Genomic DNA, 22,763 nt, shown 5'->3' with positions numbered 1-22,763 from the left:
GAGGTGGTTGGGGTTCTTTGCGGACACAGCGCAAACACCCCGAACGAAGGAGGTAGTTGGGGTTCTCGTAGCTGAGCAGCCCATTCTTTGCGGACACAGCGCAAACACCTGGGTCAAGGAGGTAGTTTGGGTTCTCCTAGCTGAGCAGCCCGTTCTCTGCAGACACAGCACAAACACCCGGGTCAAGGAGGTAATTAAGGTTCTCGTGGCTGAGCAGCCAGTTCTCTGCGTACACAGCGAAAACACCCGGATCAAGGAGGTAGTTGGGGTTCTTTGCGGACACAGCGCAAACACCCCGGGCGAAGGAAGTTGGGGTTCTCGTAGCTGTACAGCCCGTTCTCTGCGGAAACAGCGAAAACACCCTGGTCAAGGAGGTAGTTGGGGTTCTTTGCAGACACAGCACAAACACCCGGGTAAAGGAGGTAGTTGGGGTTATCGTAGCTGAGCAGCCCGTTCTCTGCGGACACAGCGCAAACACCCGCGTCAAGGAGGTAGTTGGGGTTATCGTAGCTGAGCAGCCCATTCTCTGCGGACACAGCGCAAACACCCCGGGTCAAGGAGGTAGTTGGGGTTCCTGTAGCTGAGCAGCCCGTTCTCTGCGGACACAGCACAAACACCCGGGTCAAGGTGGTAGTTGGGGTTCTCCTAGCTGAGCTGCCCGTTCTCTGCGGACACAGCGAAAACACCCGGGCTAAGGAGGTAGTTGGGGTTCTCCTAGCTGAGCAGCCCGTTCTCTGCAGACACAGCACAAACACCCAGGTCAAGGAGGTAGTTGGGGTTCTCGTAGCTGAGCAGCCCGTTCTCTGCGGACACAGCGAAAACACCCGGGTCAAGGAGGTAGTTGGGGTTCTCCTAGCTGAGCAGCCCGTTCTCTGCGGACACAGCGAAAACACCCGGGTCAAGGAGGTAGTTGGGGTTCTCGTAGCGCAGCAGCCCGTTCTCTGCGGATACAGCGCAAACACCCAGGTCAAGGAGGTAGTTGGGGTTCTCGCAGGGGGTTCTCTGCGGACGCAGCGCAAACACCCGGGTCAAGGAGGTAGTTGGGGTTCTCGTAGCTGAGCAGCCCGTTCTCTGCGGACACAGCGAAAACACCCGGGTCAAGGAGGTAGTTGGGGTTCTCGTAGCGCAGCAGCCCGTTCTCTGCGGATACAGCGCAAACACCCAGGTCAAGGAGGTAGTTGGGGTTCTCGCAGGGGGTTCTCTGCGGACGCAGCGCAAACACCCGGGTCAATGACATGTCGGATCCAACACCGAGATAACTAAGAGCAGATTTTTCAGGCTACGCCATCTTGGTTTTGCTACGATCGTATATGTTGAATCCACGTACTTATCAAAATTCTCTAGTCTGGAAGGGCCACATGGAAATAACATAGTATTTCAAGCGAGCAACTACAAGTATCCAAACAAAAAGGGAAACTGAGTGCAGATATTTCCCGGCCCCGCCATCTTGGATTCGCTACGACATTACCTTGTTGCAACCACGCACTATCCAACATTCTCTAGTCTTCAGGCGCTGCGAGGATATAACATATTATTTTAAGCGAGCCAGTACAAGAATCCAAACAAAAAAAAAAGGTTTTGGGTGTGTCATGGACACGGCCGTTTGTTGTACGTGAATACATGTACGTAACAGGTAATATTTTCCATACAAAATGTAAAATTGGCTATTTTATGTATGTAATAACCATGTTTGAATACTTAAGAAGTCATCATCCGCTTGCATAATTTCAACCGCCCCAGCTGCAGATGTACTGGCACCGTCGTTAATCTGCTCGGCCGCATACATTCTTTTATGTTCCCGGCACTGCTTCACTCGGTCATGTGGTGTTTTATTGGTATCATTCGATTGCTTTTGGGAAGCCCTTTCCAACCGTATACGATCTCTGTATTTGGATTGGGCTTTTTGACGCGTATAGGCCCACATTATATATATATAGTTTTAACACCATTTTTATTCACTGTAACTATTTTACCCTTAGTTTTTATATATGCAATCGATAGATTTTGACGAGATCTGACGACTGAAACTCAAACGAACGTCGTAGCTTCTTCAAGTCAAAAGTTATACTAAATTGAAATCTCGAAACGCAGCAAAATGACCTCAAAATGGAAACACTATTATTACTATTATTAACACTATGCTAACTAAGTACTTGTTTATTAGGAAAAAGTCTTTGATAAAGAATTAAATGAAGTTAAATACAGAATATATTTAGAATCATGTGGAAAAAAAAGAACACAAAATATTGAAAGCAAAATAATTTAAGGAGTGGAGGCATTTTTATGGACACTTGTAGTAGTATTATGCTGAAAAATTCACTAATTGTAATAGATCCTCTCTAGTCCTTATAGTCTGTTACTATCACATCATACGGCTCGCTCAAAAAGCACATTCATTACCAACGGGTTCCAATATTGTTACTAAGCACTTAAAAAAAAATTAACAATCGTCAACGGGACAATAAAAATCATACTACTGTTGCTTTAATCAGTCATTCCGAACTCTTGGAAAATGTTATTTACTTTCAAGTAAAGCCTGAAAATATCGAAACATGAATTTAATTGGTCTAACTATTGTTGTTTGTGCTGGTGTTATACCTGATTACGAGAGTCGGCATTGTTGTGTAACGTTCGTTTTTTTTTAAATCTATAATTATAGTGTAAACTTCTTATCTGATACTAATAGCCTGGTACTATCACACTCATACAGCGAGCAAGGTCCGATATAGTTTATTATTAATAATTAATCAAGTAAGCAAGCACTGAGAACATTGATGAATGAATAATCAACGGAACAATAAAAAGGAAACTTATTTGGTTTTTATCAGTCATTCCGGAACACTTGGCAGCGATATTTCTTGTGTAGTTAGTTACTTGATTCAAAATTTGCTGTTCGTATCGGTGTGAAATCAGGAGATATAAGATTCCGAGAGGTGGCAATTTTTTTAACAGTCTGAATATGCGTTGCATTTTGCTCATCTATACCGATAGCAAAACTGCTCGGAGGAACAAGTATGTGCATTAGCTAATTTCGGCCAAAAACGGAAAATTATTTACGCCCCCGAACGCCTGACCCCCAACCAGGAGATTAATTTTCGAAAATAATGAAACAAGCGTCCTTTTATTTATTTTGAAGAGTATATTTACACAATTTAAACATAGTAACTTTAAAAAAGAAATTACTATTATTCTTCATGCAAAATTTACAATTCCCCCCCCCCCCCTTTTTTAAAGGTAAGGAATTTCAAAGAAATACTTTCTTGGTGCTCGCCTACGCTTCTCAAGGAACTCCTATGCAAAATTTCAAATATCCAAGTCCACCGTTTTAGGCTGTGCGTTGTTTGTCATTCAGTCAGTGTTAGAGTTTTATTAAGTAGATTCACACATAAGTTGCTAATTAAACCTTAGAAATAAAAAGTCGTGATTGTTACAAGTATGACCCGGAAAAAGGGGGGGGGGGGGGGGGGCGCACTTGGTAATAGGTGTCAAAAATAATTTCATTAAAAAAAAAAAAATTGGGGTACGTAGACTACCGCTATGTTTTTTCGTAAATTCGATACAAGTTTTCAAGTGCGATGTCGTGATTTTCTGATTACCCTTTTCCGCGTCCACTTATTGTCATGCGTTATAGTTGTTGTTATTTTTGAGTCGATGTCTTCACCCTGGGCCGCCTGGGTCGATTCCGTGGCATTTTCCTGGGCTTCTTTCTTTATTTCTTAATCGATAGACCAGACATCTCTCTGCATCGGTAAGTCTATTTGGCAGGTTAAAAACAAATGGGTGTCACTCGTTGCTTCTTCGATTTCTTTACTTTTGGTTTGGGAATTATTCCTTGATGCTTGCGTGTATGTATGTATGAGTAAATATATTTTTTGTTATATTTTATTTATTATAATTATTTGAGTGCCTACCAACAGCAAGGGCCTTTAACAGGTGGGCACATAACAAATAATACAAAAAAAAAACAATAACATACACAAAACACAATAATAACACAACAATAAAATGGGACAACACAAACATAAACACATGACAAAAGATACTTATAAAAAAAATATAACTAAATTTGTCAATTTTAAATTAATTCATTATCAATGAAATAACAAAAATACATTATTTACATCAGAAATTATGTTAACTGCAAGAAAATTAAGAATTCTAAATGTCTTTCATAGAGATATTTGTCCTTTTGAAAGGGTCTAAATCTTTCAATATATCATTACAATTATCAGTACACCGTTTTGATAGCTCATTTTTTTATGTTATATATATATATATATATAAAATGCACGAAATAATTAAAGTATATATTTTTATTTCTAAAAAAACGTAGTTTCAACTCTAACGTAAAGTATAAAAGTTGTTTGGAGCAAATCGAACAAGCAATTCCGATGCTAGCTCGCCTGCGCCTGAACGCTAACCGCGCCTACTACGAATTTTAGCGTTCGCTGCCGCGCGGTTACGTCATTGAAGAGGTCGCAGGAAAAGGGGGGGGGGAGGGGGGAGGGAGGGAGGGAGGGAGGGAGGGAAGCGTTGCCGTCAGAGCGGGCTTTGCGATGGTATAGTTATTATTAGCCTTTAGTGTACAGTTTGGCCGTAGTGGGCGTATCAAAAGCCTCCTATATTCGTGTCGCCAAGATTCTGTCATGACTCCCCGTACGAAATATTTCACGTCAAATGTTTAAAAGGGGGAAAAAAAAATATGAAAATACGCTTCTGTTATTTCGATGCGTGTATGTCACAGTGATAAACCTACAACAAAAATTGCCAAGTACAATTTCGTTTACTGTATACCGTAGTCAACAAAGCATTGTTCATCAGTAGAGACCTGCAAAATTCGCGGATTCATTTCCTGATATGCTACAATTCAAATAATTATACCTTAGCGCTGCTTCTGCAATTGGTTCACTGTTAATCTGGAGTAATGAGGGCTAATTAGAGACCCTCGCTCAAAGAAGTGTCGAATCACAGACACTCAGTCGATACGACTCACAAGTCAGCAGCCAATGAACAGGTGGCATTTGCCCGAGTGTGTAGAGTGTAGTAGAGTCTATCCTGGAGGTCAGTGAACCCGCTAAATTTGCAGGTCTCTATTCGTCAGATACGTGAAGGTGTTTATAAACGTAAAAGCGAGTCTATCTGATGAAGGAAAGCCGTCATGCAAGCAGGCGTGAGTAGCGGCCGAGAGCTACTGGGCTGCAGATGACGTCACAGCGGAGTGTGTGGCTGTCTGCATTGTCCTCACGGATTTTTTTCCCCTAACATAACTTAAAGCGAGTCGTTACCACAACGCAGAAATACCATAACGCCGAATGTCAAAATTGACCACAACGCCGACAGCTAGAAAACTGCTGTGTACCACAACGTCAAAATAACAACTAAACGAATTTGTGTGATTCTTAAATGTACCTTAATGCCGAAATACCACAATTAAACCCAACCTAACCTAACCTAGCGTAATATAACTTAACCTAACTTAACCTAGCCTATAGATCTTTCAAAATATCATTACAATTTGGAGCCTATCCTAGCCTAGCCTAGCCTAACCTAACCTAACCTAACCTAACCTTTGTGGCAGTCCTGCAATGACATTTATCGGCGTTAGTGTATTTCGGCGTTGTGGTACACAGCAGTTTTCTAGCTGTCGGCGTTGTGGTCAATTTGGCATTTCGGCGTTGTGGTATTTCGGCGTTGTGGTGCGTCCCCATTTAAATCTATGAGTGTGCGGGAGAGGTCTGGGTAGGGAAGACTTTAAGTGCGTCTCAGGCCGAAGCCTATACGCTCTAAGCATGCAGGTTATGAACCATGCAGGAGAGGTAGCATGCATCATGTGCTAGGAGGGGTATTGGCCAGCCATGGCAGCGATTGGCGACGTGAATAACTCCCCTCACTGACTATCCTAGACTAGAACTAGTTAAGTTGGGCCCAGGTAAAACCTGCATGGACGCGGGGAAAAAAACCCTGGGCTCTTTCATGCGGGGTGCAAAAAATCATGCATTATGCGTGCAGGTTGGTTAGAGGGAGACGGAAGGATGGATCTGGATGAAGAGTTGGAAAGAGTGGAAGAAAGTCTACCATGAGGGGGGTTGGGCACTTGGACATTTCTGTCCGCATTTGTTTGGGTGTAGCTGGTTATTTCGGGGGCGACTTTCGTCGTTTCCCGCCGGGCTGCCAGCCAGCCTAAAACTATCCTCACGGGAGCGAGGCAACCTCTCTTATATCAACCTTGGGGCTACGACGTCAAGAGTTGAGAAGAGGATTCTTTTTTTTTTTTTTGGTGGGTGGGGGGAGGGAAATCGATTCTGCCCGCAGGCGGTGCGATCAATGGCGGCGAAGGAAAAATACCACTCGAGCCCTGGCACATGATACGAGTTTGAAAGGAAGAAAAATAAAAGGGCGGCGGATAGGAACGAAAGATGCCATATTGGTTTCAACAGTAGTTCTCGGGATACGGCATTTTGTGGGAGTAATTTCGTGAATGCGACGGAAGTGTGTAACAGGAAGCAGAGAGAAGCGGGGCGGCCTGCGGTTGGTAATTGTGCTGCAGCGTGTCAGCGAGAGAAAACATTTCCATGGCGTGTGAAAGAGAGAAAGAGAGAGAGAGAGAGAGAGAGAGAGTGAGAGAGAGAGAGAAAAGACAGCTGTATACCGTTCGTTCCGCTAACATTGGTCTTGGACCACGCAACGAAATGCCATGTGGCTTTTCTAACACGCTCCAAATACGTTTTGAAATAATAATGCACAATATACGAGGTGCGTTCGTAAAGTAAGTACCGTTTGGTCATTAAAAATATAAACTCGTGAGAAAATAGTTTTAGTTTACTAAATATCTACTTCACATTGTCACCACTCGGTTCCAAGCACTTTTTCATAACGCTGCACCAGTTTATTTAACTCCTCATTCATGCAATTTCGCCGCCTGGAAATTAAACCAGTTGGCAATCGTAATTTTGTAATTTTTGCGGTAATTGTTGACCCACCTTTAATTAAATCACCCACAAATTATGCATTTTTTCGTTTAAATAAAAACGGTAGCCATCATTTTTCGACTCGAGTAAAGGAGATTGCTTAAACGTTTTCCGGAGATATTTTACTGAGCGCCTGTACTTAGGCCACACGCATTGCGTGTTCGTACTCCGTGATGCCTATGGCCGAGGCGTCCGTTCCATTCCCAGGCGGCGAGCTTCTATGCAGAGGAGTTAAATAAACTGGTAGAGCGATGCGGAAAGTGCTTGGAACTGAGCGGTGACTATGTTAACATGTGAAGTAGATATGTAGTAAACTAAATTTATTAATAAAAACATTTTTGAAGTGAAACTTCTAATGCGACTTCCAACAAGGTTGCGTTGAACGTTTAACGCTACCATGGAGAAAGCACTGTTTCGTTAAACGTTCAACGCTCCTGGGGAGGGGGGAATATAAAGAGACAGAGCGAGAGTGAATGCGTGGCACTCGGAACGCATGCGCGTAGTATACCTGTTACAGGCCAGCGCGAGCGTTAGCAACGAGTAGCGTCCAATATTCAGAGGGAGAGAGAAAGAAAGATACACCAAGGTAGAAAGTAGGAGAGAGAAAGAGAGTGAGTCGGTAGATCCCAAGCACATGCGCGTGGTATTCTTGCTATGCAGCGAAGTAAACAGTGAAGTTTCACTTCTTCCGCGCGTAGGGACTTCACGCACTATTTTCTTTTATTCTCACGAGATATTTTTTTAAATTACCAAACCGTACTTATTTTACGGACATTCCTCGTATAATATAAATTCAATTATTTTATAAATAAATCGTTATCAGTCTGTGGCCGGGTCAGCCAAGTAAAATGCCTCCTTCTTCCTTTATCCTTCCATCATTCCTCATTCTTCCCTTTATTCCAGTCTTCTCTCTCCTGCACTCCTTTAACCATCGGCTCTTCCCATCTACTCAAGTCTTCCTTGGGGTCTACTCCGTGTGAACTTCAACGCCTTAATTTCCCTAGGCAGCCTCTCTTTTCCCATTCTCTGGACATGGCCATAACATCTCATTCTAGCTTTCATAATGATCTCGTTCAAGTCTTGCATACCTTTTCTTGCTTGCACTATCTAATTCCTGGTCCTGTCTCACCTCGTAACAGGCCGCATACTCCTCATAAACGTCAGCCAACTTAGCTTAGGAAAATTTTTGAAGTCAACACTTGTGAACTGGTGTGATTATCACGACAGTTTGTGGTGAAATAATAAGCTATTTCCTCGCAGCGCGTACAGACTACAATATATGGTTGCAACAAGTGTGCAGGGTCTGGGTGATATGATTTATGTCTTGACATGTCAAAAAAAAATTGGGATAAATCGTTCAAAATTAGAACTGCAGAAAAAAATTTGGTTGTCTGTAAAGTCGGTTTACGGACGATAGTTTAACGTGAAAACGTCATAACAAAACATTGATGAAATGATTGCATACTTTATGAATAAAATTGAATCATTTTTATTTTAATAATAAAAAAATTAATACTTGAAATTATACTAGTGATCAGATTTTTAAAATGCAAGAATAATTAACCTTTATTGCCGAAATTGTTGTTGTAATAAGCAATGAAAACCACATTAACTTTTCACTTCACTCTATAAACAGTCGAGTGGAAGAGAGATAGATGCGGCGCAAGCGTACAATGAGCGTAACGGGAGACAGCGTAACGAGAAAATGTGCGTAACGGGACACTTTTTCGTGTGTGCAGCCGGCGTTAATCGATTTATTGTCACGTCAAAAAAATTATGGAAAAATCCAAGATGGCAGGTACTAATCCCCCTTAAAAAGTGACGATGTGTCTGCCATTAAGTTTCATGCACCATGCCGATTCATACAGTAGCTACGTTAGTACTAAGCTTATGGCAATAAAAGCACACTTGAGCATTACTGTTGAAACTGTTTTTAAAAAAGTTTCTGATATCCGATGTCAAGTTGCTTCCGTCGTAAACGATCGCCCGAATCCACCCGAAAAAAAAAAAAAAATACGAACGCAAGCGGGCCGGTAAGGAACAACAAAAACCTAAGTTTCATTGACCTTGAGGGAGACGTATAAATAATCTGCGTTCGTACTTACTTAAATTATTAAAAAAAAAACTATGCAATTTAAGCGCGAGGTGGTGATAGTAAATAAATCGAAAATTATTTAACGTTATTTGAAACAATCTAAGTTCGTGAAAATGTAAGAAGCCATAGATTTTTTTTATTTTTAAATTCCGACGGCGAAGTTTTACGAGCGAGCGTCGTGAAATTCGGATACGTTCGGGACCGGTCGTGAGTCAGTGAATCTCAGGTTTATTTCAGTAACTACCAGCCATTAGTGTTGTCACCGTGACGACATCGGGTGGGGGGCGTACCGTCACAAAAAAAAATTGGTTGTCTGTAAAGTCGGTTTACGGACGATAGTTTAACGTGACTACATCATAACAAAACATTGATGAAATGATTGCATACTTTCATGAATAAAATTGAATCATTTTTATTGAATTATCACTATTTTGTATGGCTACAAAGAAGGAGTGAAATGAAATCTACAATTTAACTGATAAGTTTACTTTTATTTGCACACATTAATTCAAATATGTTTATTACTTTAACGAACAGATTATTTAACTATAACTTTTATACATGTTTGCTATTTAACTTCTTCCAATCTATGTTATTCTGTTAAGGATATGACGATGATAGGAAAAGTAGGAAACGAATGGGAGTGTATCAAGTTTAATGTGCCTCGAAAAAGTCATATCGATGGTTGTTCCAATCAAGTGGAAGAGAGATAGATGCGGCGCAAGCGTACAATGAGCGTAACGGGACATCGCGTAACGGGACAATGTGCGTTACGGGACACTTTTCCGTGCGTGCAGCCGGCGTTCATTGATTTATTAGACGTTGTCACGTCCAAAAAAAAAAAAAAAAAAGCGTGCGAGTCTTTCAGTACCCGCCAGAGATGCGCAACACACACAATCTCGGGAAAGAGCAAACTTCGCGTGTTCTCGTTCTTGCAAATTAACGTAGAATTTCTTTAAAACAACGCCGAAGCGTGATAAATATACGCCAATTTGTGGTTTTCCGATTGCATTTCTGGACGCGAAATCACAAGTAGTTTCCGCAACCGCCGCTAGAATTCGTTGCCGGAGCAACACACGTCCGACTATCGAATCATTAAATTTGCACACCGAAATTTTGAACGACGTTAAACAAAAAAAAAATTTCCTATGAATTTTATTGAAATACTGCCAATCTCGTTAAAATTCCATAAAAACTATAAAAAAAATTCTATTTGGCTTTGTGAACTTTAGTTCTAGCGCAATCCACCACAGATGGAGCACACATTTCCGTTCCGTTCGCGAAATTTCACTCACTACCAAATATGCCGTGTGTGTGACCGAGAGCTGAGATTTTTAACACGTCTAAAAACAAAACACACAGGGGGAAATTTCTGTTCTTTTTTTTTTTTTTTTTTTTTTTTTTCACGGGAGAGCCGCTGCGTTAGAAATTTACCCCCGAGGGCTTGGGCGGAGAAGTTTCCAGCAGCAGCGAACGCTAGGCGCGGGACCCGAAAGGGGGAGGGGGACCCGCAATGCGGGCCCGAACCCCCCCCCCCCCCCCCTATCTTCTCGACGATCAATCTAGTAGCGCTCCGCGCGCCGCGGGACGGCGCTAGCAACGAATACATTCGTGTCCTGACGTGGACTGTCTTTGAAATCAGGCCAAACCAAAAAAAAAAAAAAAAAAAAAAAATCAGTTGTCTGTAAAGTCTGTTTACAGACGATAGTTCAACGAGGCAACGTCATAACAAAATATTGATGAAATGATCGCATACTTTTATGAATAAAATTGAATCATATTTTAATAATAAAAGAATAAATACTTGAAATTATACTAGTACTCATATTTTTAAAATGCAAGAATAGTTAACCTTTATTGCAGAAATTGTTGTTGTAATAAGCAATGAAAACCACATTAACTTTTCACTTCACTTAATAAACAGTCGACGAAACAGTTCACGTGTAGATGTAAGTTGTGTGCTGCCGCTGTCTTTCTTCTCCTCGGACGCATAGGCCAATCGAGTGGAAGAGAGATAGATGCGGCGCAAGCGTACAATGAGCGTAACGTGACACAGCGTAACGGGACACCGTAACGGAACAATGTGCGTAACGGGACTCTTTTTCGTGCGTGCAGCCGGCGTTTATAGATTTATTAGACGTTGTCACGTCAAAAAAAAAAAGTGGATAAAGGCTTGAATTTTGGACCCGTAACGAACGACGCATTAAGGATCCTCGATTATTCCTGGGGAAAAACAACGCGATTTGAAAACCACTCGAGATATCCGACTGGGTAGGATTCTGTAAAAATAAAATAAAAAATAAAACAAATTTTTGAGGACCGATAAGTAGTTTTGTTTCCGTATAAAGTTTTTTAAACTGTATTTTTAGAAGAGTTAAAATGACTAAAAGGCGTGTTGCCAAAATAATTTTTAGGCATAAAACAACTGGTACATGTTCTTGAAAGCAAGGGAATTGAATTACACCTATGTCTTCATTTCTCCGCCATATATATTGTTACGGTCACCGCTCAAATTCCACACAGTTATCCTGTGACGACGAGAAGACTGCGCGCCAGGTCAGAGCCTTGCGCTTAGAGGCTATAACCGCGCTAGAAGCACCAGCGAGCGGCGCACTTATCAACCCGCCTCGCTACCACTGATACACCCCTAACTGGGCGGGACCCTTGAGGATGGATGAGTAGTTCCGTTTCCGAGTTTCGTTTTTGAACTGTATTTTTAGGCATGTAACACGCAGTGTCAGGGCCGGATTTAGAGGTCCGGAGGCCTCGGGGCAACAGAGGAGCGGAGGCCCCCTGGCCCCAAATTATTTTACAAATAAAATGAGCAATATTTTTTCAGTCGAGTTTTCCAATAAATAATTTATTGTGAAATCAAGTAGATTCTCTTACTATTTAAAAAAAACATACATAAATATAATCGGAGACAAGAATTATATGAAATTAAATTTTATTGTTAATGAATATTTCTGTTAATATTTAACAATAATATAATCATGTATGCACAAAGTACTGTAGGTAAAGGTAAAACAGCGAAAAAAGAATATCAAAGGAAACATTTTTTACTAGTGTTTACTTGTCGGAATTTGAAAGATTTTTTTTCCGAAGTGTCTATTGTGGGGGCCCTCCCCAGTGCAGATTCTGGAAAGCATCCAAGGGAATTGCATTGTACCTTTTTACCTTCATCTCTACCTCTCAAATGTTATATTTGTCCAATTTACGAAGAGAAGACTGCGCACTAGTTCAGAGACATGTGCTTCTTACAGGCGATACCGCGCTTGAAGCACCATTGAGCGTCGCTCTTATGATCCATCCTGCCTCACTAATGAAAATACACACCTTAATTTATTTCAACGCGTGGTTATTAAAATTTTTTATACAAGAATAAAAAAATTTTGGTTCTCATCGTGTGTAGCTGAGTCAGGTTGAAGCCTTTACCTCAACCATGCTGAGTTTTTTGACGTGACAACGTCTAATAAATCGATGAACGCCGGCTGCACGCACGAAAAAGTGTCCCGTTACGCACATTGTTCCGTCACGCTGTGTCCCGTCACGCTCATTGTACGCATGCGCCGCATCTATCTCTCTTCCACTCGACTGTTTATAAAGTGAAGTGAAAAGTTAATGTGGTTTTCATTGCTTATAACAACAACAATTTCGGCAATAAAGGTTAATTATTCTTGCATTTTAAAAATCTGATTACTAGTATCATTTCAAGTATTTATTCTTTTATTGTTAAAATAAAAATGATTCAATTTTATTCATAAAAGTGTGCAATCATTTCATCAATGTTTTGTGATGACGTTGACACGTTAAACTATCGTCGGTAAACCGACTTTACAGACAACCAATTTTTTTTATGTCTTAGATCAGTTAAAGTACACTGTAAACACATGCATGTTTCATACTTTTAAAATCAATAAAGTAGTGGGGACTACAATACCCTTTGATTATTTTTGACGTCGGATGAGAAAATTTATATTAGGTTCGTGGTGGAAATGTTATTCTAAGCTATAAAAAGAAACTTTAAGGTGAAATGTAACTTAAAATGGACCAGATATCAGTTATGATTGTCAGGTGTTTAATGGCGAAACGTAGCTGACAGATGATGCAGATAACATATCTATGTCAAAATACATATTGGTATGGTGAAATGTAATTTGCAAAAGATATCGGTAAAATAATATCAACTGCAAAAATTTACATAGGAAATTAATTTAAAAAAAATAGTTAATGGTTTGAAACTTGTTATTGATGTTATAATGTAACACAAGCACTTAAAAAAAAAGAACTCAAACGTATAATCAAAACGACAATGATGCGGTACAGAAACTGCTAATTGTGAACTTAATTCGAACGCCACCCGAAAACAAAGCATGGCGATACTTCCATCCACACATAATGAATAGTTTTTAAAGTAATTATGTTTAGTTTACATAAAATTTATTTTTGTAAACTATAGTTATGATCTTTTTATTTATCTTTTTTTTAATTTTATAAGAATATTAAGTATTTTATTTAGTAAGAAATCAGACCACGATTTAAGATCACACATCGAAAACAAATTTGTTATAAATTTTTTCCCCGTAGTTCAAGTGTGAGCTACTTTCTGAGCACAGTAATTTTTGAAGTGATATACTCGTTTTTTTTCTATTTAATGTTTATTTTTTTGTACAAGCAATTTTTTTTTAAATCCGTGGATGAGTGTAAGGCAACGCCTTAACTTCACCGTAGTGTAAAAATAAGACGAATATATAAATAATTATTTTTTTCTAATTGTTTACTGTCCAGGCTGGAGTAGATTCACACCGGATGTTTACAAATAAATGGCGAACCAATTCCATAACTTTTTGAAGGTACCTTTCACCGCCTGTTTTCCTTGCGATGTTTTAAATAACAGGGTGGTAATCAAAATTAATCACGAGAAAACGCAATACAAAATAGATATAATATTCACAGGAACGTACTGACTTTTGTGTTAGGAATAACAAAGAAATAACTTTTACCCAATAATTTAAATACAAAATATTATTAAAACGTTCAGTTTTAACGAGCAGTTCATGTAAACAGAAGTGAAGTGTTAAAAACAAGTTGCTAGTTAGCAAAAAGGCTGCTAAAAATAAAAGTTTCGTGATCACTACAGTTTATCTCGGAACTTTTCCGGACTTTCATGGCCTTTATCCAAGTTTTATTTTCTTAATTGTGACTTTCGTTACACGGAGGCACCCTGTATGCAAAAAAAAAGCTACTTATATCATGGTCAGCGCACTGTTAAATATTTTCACCTTAAATTTACGAAGAAAGCTTGTTACAGATTATCCAAGGATTTTCGTAGATTTACAGCACTGAGATCACTTTCTTTTAACACGAATCCAAAAGAATATTCTTAGTATATTAACAAATACTTTCAAATCTGCTTAAGTCTTTTGTCCAGGCGTGTGTTTATATTTTTTTGGGACCTAACATACAACTCAGAAATAAAAATACGGAATTGTTGCTACGAAGAACCAGTTACCTGAAGTTACGAAGTTTATTCGAGGTTGGTTCTTCGTTGAAATTACGTAAATTTACGGTAATTTCTGACTGTGCGGCCGTACTGGGGTAAGAGGATCTTTATCCTTTGGACTTTGTCGCACGTCGCAGTGCTGGGTTCCTATAATTAAAGTGGATATAAGGCTTTCGCGGCCGTTGACCCAGCTTTCGAGACAATTGCCCCAGCTTTCGAGGTCATTGCCCCCGCTTTCGAGGTCATTGACCCAGCTTTCTAGGGCATTGCCCCAGCTTTCGAGGCCATTGCCCCAGCTTTCGAGGCCATTGCCCCAGCTTTCTAGGGCATTGCCCCAGCTTTCGAGGTCACTGCCCCAGCTTTCGAGGTCACTGCCCCAGCTTTCGAGGTCACTGCCCCAGATTTCTAGGGAATTGCCCCAGCTTTCGAGGCCATTGCCCCAGCTTTCGAGGCCAAGCCGCATCGTAGCGAGTACCGACGTTTCGCTCTGCGTTACAGCAGGCATCTTCACGGCTGAAATCACCCAAGAGCTGGAAAGCCAAGATAGCTCAAATGGTTATTATAGTTAAAAAGTATCAAGCCAAATGATAATGTGAACTGAATGTTGTTCAAGTGTTTCATGTCACTATTCTTTCTTTTTTTTTTTTGCACGTGGGGAAAAAAGGGGGAGTAGAGAAGGGAGGGTTACTCATTAACAGGGAAGAAACGAGATCAAAGCTTACTGAGTCGTAAAACATTAAGTCTATAATAAAAAAAAATGTTTCCGTGTCACCCGTAATTTCCGCACCCGCCGCTAGAATTCACTGCCGAAGCAGCTACGTCAGCGATCGAAAAAAGCATTGAAAAAATTGTAAACCCCGTCTTTCGACCTAATTTTCGACAAGGAATTCTATTAAATTACTGCCCATCTTGTTAAAATTCGTTAAACAGTTAATACCATTAAGTTTCCCTACGGGTCTGTGAACTTTGGTTCGCGACGCATCCGCCACAGACGACAGCAACGCGGTTGCATGTTTCCGTGCCATCAGACTTCACGAGAATACTCCGACCAAATGCCGTATACCGATAGCTAAGATGTTACACATCGAAAATTCATAATTTGCAGTTATTCTGATGACGTACCGGCATGCACCGCGGGTACCCCAGCTCTTAAGGGTATAGTATCCTAAATTATTTTTTGTTTATAACATTTCGTGGTTTTGGACATGATTTCAAACTAATTTTTAATAAAAACCATTTTTGGTTATTCATAAAAACTCAACTCCTAAACAAATCCTTTTTAAATGATGTTTATGAACTTAATGGCAATTTTTTTATGACAGACCTAGCATGTAGCTACTGAAAGCTTGAAACTATGTATCATTCAGTTTTGGATTAACCGTTTATGTCAACTCGGTCTTTTATTTATTTATTTTAAGTATATCATCTATAAATCAATAAAAATCAGTGTTTTGCGAAACCATAAAAAAACCCTGAGATTTCAGGGTTTTGAAAATAAACCGAAATCTGTAACAACTTACGTTGCTGCCATCTGTGGAGGGTGAGGCGAACCAAAGTTTAACAAATATTATAAAGAAAAACGTTATAGTATTAACTGTTTTATGAACTTAAGATGGGCAGTATTTGAGTCAAATTCCTTGTCAAAAATCAGGTCCAAAGCCCGGGGTGAATTTTTTTTAAAACCTTTAATCGGATTATTTTCATTATAGGATATTTTAAATTTCGCTTTGCAAATCGAATGATTTAATGGTTGACGTAGCTGCCCCCACATCGAATTCTAGGAGCGGGTGCGGAAATTAAGTGTGATTTGAGTCTGAAAAATAGTTGAAAACACAATTTGCGTATATTTATCACGCTTGCAATTATTTTAAAGAATTCCACGTTGAATTTCGAGCCCGAGTTTCGTATTGTAAGTGCATTTGCAACGCTGCAACACATTATTTTGTTCGTTACCGAGTTTAGATGTTGCACATCTCTGGAGAGAATTGTAAGACTTGCTCGCATTATTTTTTGTTACAGTTTCACAATAAACACGTGGTTCAGATACTTATACATTTCTAACGAGTATATAGTACGCGGTAATTGTGTACAATACAGTACGTGGCTAGCTGTTTCTATTTTATATGTTTTTTATACTACTGTTACATCAATCCCATTTTTAAAATTCAAAATATGCAATACAAACAGTTATCCAAAAATCCTACCGGATTCAGTGCTTACAACAAATAATTGTTCTCATGTATACATCTCATGCCATCTTTGACAAAAATTATTTATCACTACGTACGCGGCAGTTTTTTAGAACGCAATCTTTCGAAGAATCTTAAATTGCACCTATATTTGAGTTATTGATAATTTCCAAACAAATTCAATATAAACTACAGAAAATAGTATGGTTGGTACGCAAGTTGTATAAGAAGACGTAAATAAATAACATGTTTAGCTTTACCGACACTTATTTATTTTAAAATTTCTGATTATACTACATTTGTTGTACTATTTCTGAACGGATTTAAAATATACTAATTTTTCGTACTCCTTGATTTAGATGGTTCACATATTCCCTGAGAAATCATTCTTTCCTCAGATCAACACCAAAATATTTGTGTTTTACCCTGAGTTTTGTTTACGGTGATCCAAAATTAAATTTACCTGGAAACTATGGCCACTTAAATTGAAAATGTAAGTCGTTTGTGTTCATAGGAAAGCGAGGAATATGCGCAATTTGTCCACGTGATGGTCTTTTTATACCCGCAATTCTCTATCTATTTTGTGTAACTTTATTTCTTCTTGGTATGCATGTCTCCAAGATATACGTATATCCATGGTATATTTGATTCTGTTATTTTGAAGAATTTTGCTAATTATTTTTTAATATTTAAAAAAAAAACCTAGACTATGTCTATCTGGAATTATGTAACTTTATAACAGTGAAAAATTATTTAAATCGGTCCAGATGATTCCGAATTTACTTCGGGCAAACAAACTCATACTGTGATTTTTTTTTAAATACACCCATTCGGTGTTAAATAGTATTTTTACTTTTTTTTTGTAGTGTAAGTCACAAAAATCATACACGGTTTGTGTGTTTTTACACATTACATGTGCAAAATTATTAATACATGATGTAATTTTACACCAAATATGGGTTGATATTCCAAAAACCCAAATTTAGTGTGAATATGCACGATTTCCGTGTAAATTAAGGATTCTTCTGATAGTTTTACATTTACAATGTATCCGTAAAATTTCATTAAATAAAAGTAAAAAAAAAAATCTTTTTGATAGTAATACAACAACGTGGTGTGTGTACTTTTACACAAAAATTATGAATTTAAAAAAAAAATAATAAGTGTAAATTTGCTCATTTTTATTCCTGTGTGTCTAACAAGCAACATTCCTGGTGCAAAATTACTACAACATAGTGTAATTTTAACTAAAAGTAGGTTTTAACTAAAAAAAAACCTAAAATGAGTGTAAAAATAATCAGTTCTACACTACTATTATAAAGAGAAAGTGTGTCAGTTTATACTTTAAAAAACTCGGTACTTTGTACGGAGACTATCTATTTTTACACTAATTTTGAGTTTTTTTTAATACAAAAATATTTGATGAAAAGTACACTATGTTGTGGTAATTCTGCAGCAAAGGAATCTTGCTTGTTAGGCACACAGAGATAAAAGAGAGTAAATTTACACTTACTAATAGGTTTTTAAAATTAATAATGTTTGTGTAAAATCACACACACACACACACACACACACACCGTTGGTGTATAATCATCAAAACATAACCATGTTGATTTTTTGTAACATCTTAGTCCTAGATACAGGTACGGAATTTCGTAGCTGTTATTTCGTGAATGGAACGGAAGTCTCATGGAACGGAAATGCGTGAACAAGATGCTGCCATCTGTGGTGGATGGAGCGATAAAGGAAAACTTTTTAGTATTAACTTTTTAGTGAATTTTAACAAGATTGGCAGTATTTTAATAATTTACTTGTCTATGCAAGTTTCGTTCAATGGTTTCGTCTGTAACGCGTACTTTCATGACGGTGAAAAAAAAAGGAAGGGGGGGGGGGGGGAACCGTCTGTTTTTCACGGACGTTTTTGACGTGACAACGTCTAATAAAACGATGAACGCCGGCTGCACGCACGAAAAAGTGTCCCATTACGCACATTGTCCCATTACACTGTGTCCCGTTACGATCGTTATACGCTTGCGCCGCATCTATCTCTCTTTCACTCGATTGGAACAACCATCGATTTGACTTTTTCGAGGCACATTAAACTTTAAACACTCCCATTCGTTAACTACTTTTCCTATCATCGTCCTATCCTTAACAGAATAACACAAATTGGAAGAAGTTAAATAGCAAACATATATAAAAGTTATAGTTAAAATGATTTTTTCGTTAAAGTAATAAACATATTTGAATTAATGAGTGCAAATAAAAGTAAATTTATGAATTAAATTGTAGATTTCATTTCACTCCTTCTTTGTATCCATACAAAATAGTGATAATTCAATAAAAATGATTTAATTTTATTCATAAACGTATGCAATCATTTCATCAATGTTTTGTTATGACGTTGTCACGTTAAACTATCGTCCGTAAACCGATTTTACAGACAACCAATTTTTTAAGAAACGAAATATTCAACACACAGGATTGTAACTGGTATACGTAAGTCAAGGTGCCTTTATCTTTAATATTCCAGCATCAAACGTTAGGGTCACCGCTACAAGTCCCGCAGAGAAGCGTTACCGACGCGAAGAAGTCTGCGCAAGCCAATGTCGTCCTTAGCGACCCCGCGTTTTTTTTTAAATAACAAGGGGCCCGCCTAGTCAGGGGCGTATCTATTTGCGTTGATGAGGCGGGATGTGTATACACTGTAAAAAAAAATACACTCTAAACTTTCAGGATAGTCCTTGGGAACTCAGTTGCCAACGATAACTCTTGTAAAATTGCAAAGCAGAGCTGTTTACCAATTGGAATTTTACCAATTGCAATTTTACAAACCTCTGCTTTGTTGTTTTGCAAGTGATATCGTCGGCAACTAAGATTCCAATATATATACATATATATACATATATATGTATATATATAAACACGAATTGAATCGAGGTTACTGAGACTTCCACCAAGACGCAGAACCATGGTTACGCCATGGTTACCATGTTCACGAAATTACTCCTACCATCAAATGCCGTATACACCGAAAACTAACATATATTTACATATCAAAATCGTGTTCACGTCCTTGGTGCCCCCACAGAAACTCAAATTCATAGCTACCTAACAAACTGTGCATAGAGCGAGTTAATAGTCCACGCAGCACACCGCAGTGTGTTTAATATTTCCCAAAGAAGTGACTATTGCATCCGTGAGAACAGGAGCAACATGACACATCCGCAATCTAAAAAAATTTTTTTTGTACTTTTAAAAGGGAAATTCTTGGAAACCCTGTTGCCAAGGATAGTTCTTGCAAAACTACAAGGCATATCCTTGCAAAATCGCACATGGTACAAAGCTCTGCCTTGTAGTTTTACAAGTAATATCCTCGGCAACAGGGGTTTCCAAGGATTTTCCTTGTCAAATATACAAAAATTTATTTCAGTGCGGGAAAAGTCGCTGCCTACACGAATCTGTATACGGTAAGTTAGCTGCAAAAAAAAAAGTGAATTATTAATAGCTTGCTGTGCGAGAGATGTTGGGCAGTGTTTAAAGCGGGGTCTGAAAGGGGGACAGGAAGGGGAGGTGGAGAGGATATGCTGAAAGGACTCACCGTCGCAGTTGGAAGGAGCCATGCCGTCGCACCACCCAACATCGGCCGCTACCCGGGGGCTTGTGTCTCCCCTTATCGGAGCCACCTGCGTGCCGTGAGAAGGGGGTGGTTTTTAGCGTCGGCGGTGACCTCACCCACCCTTACCTCTACACCCCCCGCGCTCATAGGAGCGGCTATTGATCCGCGGGGGCGCATGCGCCTTGCTCGAGCAAGGACCGCCGTCCATCGCCAGATCAATACAAGTGCCCCCCTCCCCACAAACCCCGCTTTAACCCTCCCCCAACATCCCAGAGACCATCGAGGACTAAAAGTAATCCCACTGTAATTTTTTTTTTGAAGTGAATACTTCTATGGGAAGGTTCGGACGGGGAGTAAATTCACGTAAGTCGTCATCGACATGGTCACGTGACGATTTTTTTTTTATTTTTTAAGGATAAAACTTAAATTTATTATATTTTTTAAAGATACAAGTTTTTAATTTTTTTTTTATTTTCCAAGGAAAATTTAAATTTATTAGTTTGTACGTATTGCGAGTATTGGATATTTTTTTAGTGGGTAGTTAAGTCGAGGTTATGTTTTTTTCTATTGTTAAATTTATTTATGATGTCAAGTTATTGATTTATTAGAGATGTTGATTATTTGTAGATTTAAGTTAATTTTTTTTTTATTCTTTCAAATGAAAAAAATATCTCATTTCTTCTAGTTTTAAAGTTATTATTGGTAGGGGCAAAAATTATGGGTTCGCGTCACCGACATGATGGCGATACAATACCAAAATGATTTTCTTGCGTACATTTGACGAATAAATTATTTAATATTACACATTTATAAAAACAAAAATTTTAAGTTTTCACTTCTGTTGACAGTCCCCATGACTGACTTTTTTTTGACGTGACAACGTCTGATAAATCGATGAACGCCGGCTGCACGCACGAAAAAGTGCCCCGTTACGCACATTGTCCCGTTTCGCTGTGTCCCTTTACGCTCATTTTATATTGCTCTTTGCTAACCTGAACCTCCTAGCATTGCGACCGAGTCCGTGGCGTAATTCTGTTTTCATGCATTTATATATAACATTTTCATTGCTCTTTGCTAACCCATTACTCCTAGCATTGCTGCAGAGTCTGTGGCGCAAATATATTATTTTAGACTGTATCTTGGTGTTGGGTAAGCCATTTTCCTTCACATCATCCTTGAAACACTCCCATTCGTTTCCTACTTTTCCTATCATCGTCCTATCCTTAACAGAATAACACAGATTGGAAGAAGTTAAATAGCAAACATGTATAACAGTTATAGTTAAAATAATCTCTTCGTTAAAGTAGTAAACATTTGAATTAATGAGTGCAAATAAAAGTAAATTTATCAATAAAATTGTAGATTTCATTTCACTCCTTCTTTGTATCCATACAAAATAGTGATAATTCAATAAAAATGATTCAATTTTATTCATAAAAGTATGCAATCATTTCATCAATGCTTTGTAATGACGTCACGTTAAACTATCGTCCGTAAACCGACTTTACAGACAACCAATTTTTTATTTTTCTTAGCTCTCGGTAAGGCACTTTGGTGGGAGTAATCTCGGGAATGGAACGAAGTCGCACGTAACGGAAATGGACAAGAAACCGCAGTGCTGCCATCTGTGGCGGACAGCACCAAACCAAAGTTCACAAAGACAAATGTCGACATAAAATTCTACGTTAAATTTTCCGTGTCCGAATTCCGTATTGTAAGTGGATTTTCAACCTGGGTACATATGATATTTTTCACGTTACCGAGGTTTTATGTTAACACATCTCTGGCGAGAACTGAAAGACTCGCTAACTTTTTTTTTTAACTATTCGTATTATAATTTTTAGAGGTGTAAAAGTAACGAAAAAAAGTGTACCCGTATGTATTCGTTACTATAACAATTAGTACTCGTTACTATCGTGTCGTTACGTTACTCGTTACTTCTGATACCGCATAACATGCTATGTTATGTTACAGCAACGAATCGAGTCGTATTGCGTACGCGTACAGTATGACGTCGCGTAAATAATAATAAATAGAATATAAACAATTAACAATATTTGATAATTAACAGTTTGTATTAACCAAGAAACAATTAAATCTCATTAGAGCGGCTTTATTATATTATCTATTTTAAGATAAGAACAAATAAAAGTGAAAAAACGCGATACTAATAAACAAAAACATACATATTTCTCATTTGTAAAAAATACTTTCTTACGTTGTTTCTGTTCCAATATAAAACTTTGTCTACACACAATACCTTTAATAAATAGTAAAAAACTTGACCGACGAATTTCCAAATTATACTTTACTTAATAAACAAACATCGTTCTTTGTAACGTAAATTCATCGGATATGCGCGCGCATGCGTACAACATGCGAAAAATGC

The 22,763-nt window shown here is 38.6% G+C and overlaps 1 protein-coding gene across 4 annotated transcripts in view; it reads right to left on the bottom strand.

Moving 5' to 3' along the window:
* LOC134540631 (protein Fe65 homolog) overlaps positions 1 to 22,763 on the bottom strand; it is a 244,498-nt gene that overhangs the window by 52,629 nt on the left and 169,106 nt on the right. The window lies entirely within an intron of this gene.

This window comes from Bacillus rossius, chromosome 17 (genome assembly GCF_032445375.1).
Source record: "Bacillus rossius redtenbacheri isolate Brsri chromosome 17, Brsri_v3, whole genome shotgun sequence".
In the NCBI taxonomy this organism is placed as follows: domain Eukaryota; kingdom Metazoa; phylum Arthropoda; class Insecta; order Phasmatodea; family Bacillidae; genus Bacillus; species Bacillus rossius.
Note: the sequence above shows the minus strand (reverse complement) of the source record. Positions and strands in the feature narration are given on the sequence as shown.